Source organism: Cervus canadensis, chromosome 21, assembly GCF_019320065.1.
Source record: "Cervus canadensis isolate Bull #8, Minnesota chromosome 21, ASM1932006v1, whole genome shotgun sequence".
In the NCBI taxonomy this organism is placed as follows: Eukaryota; Metazoa; Chordata; class Mammalia; order Artiodactyla; family Cervidae; genus Cervus; species Cervus canadensis.
In genome coordinates this window covers 25682476-25685415 of record NC_057406.1, presented here as the reverse complement: position 1 = coordinate 25685415, position 2940 = coordinate 25682476, and positions in this window count along the sequence as shown.

Here is a 2940-nt window from a genome sequence, read left to right as displayed (position 1 = left end):
ACACTAAGGTGTGAGTGAAGGGATTGGTGAAATTTGAAAAAGTAACTTGTTACCTAATTACAAAGTATATCCATAATGGCTAATTTAATACTGGTGATGATGGTGGCATAATATTAACTGTGTGTATGTGTGTCTGTGTGGAGTCTGAGAATGGGGTATGTGAATACAGATGTGTATGTCCATGTACATGAATCAAAATATATATATAAAGAAACACAATTGTTGCTTTCAAAGAGTTCTAATTAAATGGTAGAAACGTAAGCATGTGCATCACATCCCTCACAGGTTAACAGTGTTAATACAAATTGTGCAACCTTTTCTCCACCTCTGTCTCATCATAAGGCAAAGCCATTTCTGGCACAGACTCCCCCCAGAGCCCAATGTGTCATGTGATCAGGTGGGGATTCTTTGGTGCAGGGGACACTGAACCAGTAAATATTCTTATCCTTCATCCACCCTCTCCCATTAAAAGTTTCACTAATAAATTCTCCAACACCTACAGCTTCTCTTCTGAGTGAATATACAGTTAGAAACCACTTTAAATCATCTTTAAAACTATTATTCAGACTTGGAAATGGAAGTTAGTAATCTCTAGACGTTTTCATTTCTTCTTAGGCATGTTCTGGACATATACATAGTTCTTAAACCTCTCAGAATACATAACTTAAATGTCCTTTTTCCTGATAGTCATTAAGTAATGGCTATCAAATATTAGCAGCTGAGTGTGTACCCATTATAATAACCACAATGCATTCTGATGCTACTCTGAGAAGCAATACCAGGGAAGTAGAGAATTTATTAAAACAATTATAGAAGTGATGATGGTTAAACAAGTATCTCATATAGAACTCAGCTAACTGAATCTTTGTTAGATAGATTACCCAAATAATTTACATATGGAGGACACTTTATTGTTTGGAATATCCCTTCTTCATACGTTTCATGTACATAGATCATTTGACCTTAACAACTCTCAAAAGTGTAAGGGAACCACATATTGGACAGTGTAATAGGTTGTCTAAATCCAGAGGACTGGGGGTGTGTGTGTGTGTGTGTTTATGCAGGTAGAGATAATCCTTAAGTTTTGAACTTTCACTTCTGAATTCATGGTCTTTCCCATTATTTACAGCACAAAGCTTTCCTGATAATGCAAAGCTGCTTTTAACATTAGGAAAAGAAGTAAAAAGAAACTTGTACTGAACTCTCATGATCAATTGTCCAAAACATTTTATGAACTTAAGAGCTGCTCAAATTATGAAACTTATAATACAACACAGTAACTTTTCTTTTGTGTGCTAAACCTAAATGAACAATTATGAGAGCCACTAAAAGCACTATTTAAGAAATATGTATTAAGATCAATCAAGAGATAGAAAAACTAATAATATAAATGTCAAGTATAAGAAAAATATCATTATTTTAAATGCTCATCATTTATTAAAAAGGTTTAAGTACACATAATTCCATTTAAGACAAAAAAATCTAAATGTGTATAGATGTATACAAGTGTTTATAGGCTTGTAAACACTTAAGTTTTATGATTATTTATTTTTATATAGAAACAAAACTGAGCATTTTTTATGCTAAATCCATCGAGTAAAAATTTGTAGGAAGACAGACTTTGCAGTCTCAATTTATCACCCAAATATGATTATAAAGTTAAAAAGATAGCTTTACAATGAATAAATCTGGTCAATACTACCTTACTAAATTGATCACCACTAATGGGACAAACTGACATATGTCTATAAATGTATTATAATCTGAAGAACACAACATTACCAAAAATGTTTAATCTGAATCCAAGAATGAGAAAATAATAGACAAAATCAAATCAGATTAAGGATCATTCTGTAAAACAACCAGCCTCAAACTCATCAAAAAATGCTAATGTCATAAAAGACAAAAAAAAGAACTCATCCATTTTATTGAAAAGTAAATAGAAATGATAACAAAAGGCAATGTGAAGTCCTTGTCTGATTCCTAGATCAAAAATAAAGTAGTTCTAAAGGACATGATTGGGAAAATTAAGGAAACGTTAAATATGAACTATGTATGTTAAATATATATGTTAAAATGGGCTTCCCTGGTGGCTCAGCCGATAAAGAATCTGCCTGCAATGCGGGAGACCTGGGTTCGATCCCTGGGTTGGGAAGATCCCCTGGAGAAGGGAACGGCTACCCACTATAGTATTCTCACCTAGAGAATTTCATGGACTGTATAGTCCGTGGGGTCGCAGAGTCGGACACGACTGAGCAACTTTCACTACTCACCATATATGTTAAATAATGCTATTATATTAGAGTTATATTTCTTTTTTAAATTGGAGTATAATTGCTTTAAAGCGTCTCATTAGTTTCTGCTATTCAAAGAAGTGAATCAGCTACATATATACATAAATATCCCCTCCCTCTTGGACCTTCCTCCCAGCCCCCATCCCATCCATCTAGGTCATCACAGAGCACCAAATGAGATCTCTATCCCTTCCCTGCAAATAGGTTCATCTATACCACCTTAGTTAAATTTCTTTGGTGTGATAATGAGAAGGTTATTTGGAGACTGTTTTGTACATAGGAGATACATGTCGAAGTATTTACAGTGAAGTGTCTTGCGAGCATGATACCTATGGCTCACTTTCAAAATGGCTGGATGGCATCACTAACTCAATGGACACGAGTTTGAGCAAACACCGAGAGATAGTGAAGGACAGGGAAGCCTGGTGTGCTGCAGGCCACGGGGCCAAAGAGTCAGGCACGATGTAGCAATTGAACAACTTTCGAATTGTTCAGAAAAAAACATTGAGTGATGGAGCTAAAGCAAACATGGGGAAATGTTAACCATTGGCAAATCTAGGTGAAACATATATAAAAGTTCATGGTACTACTTTTCTGTAGCTTGAAACTTTTGAAAATATTTTGGGAAAGATAAAACTAAATGAAA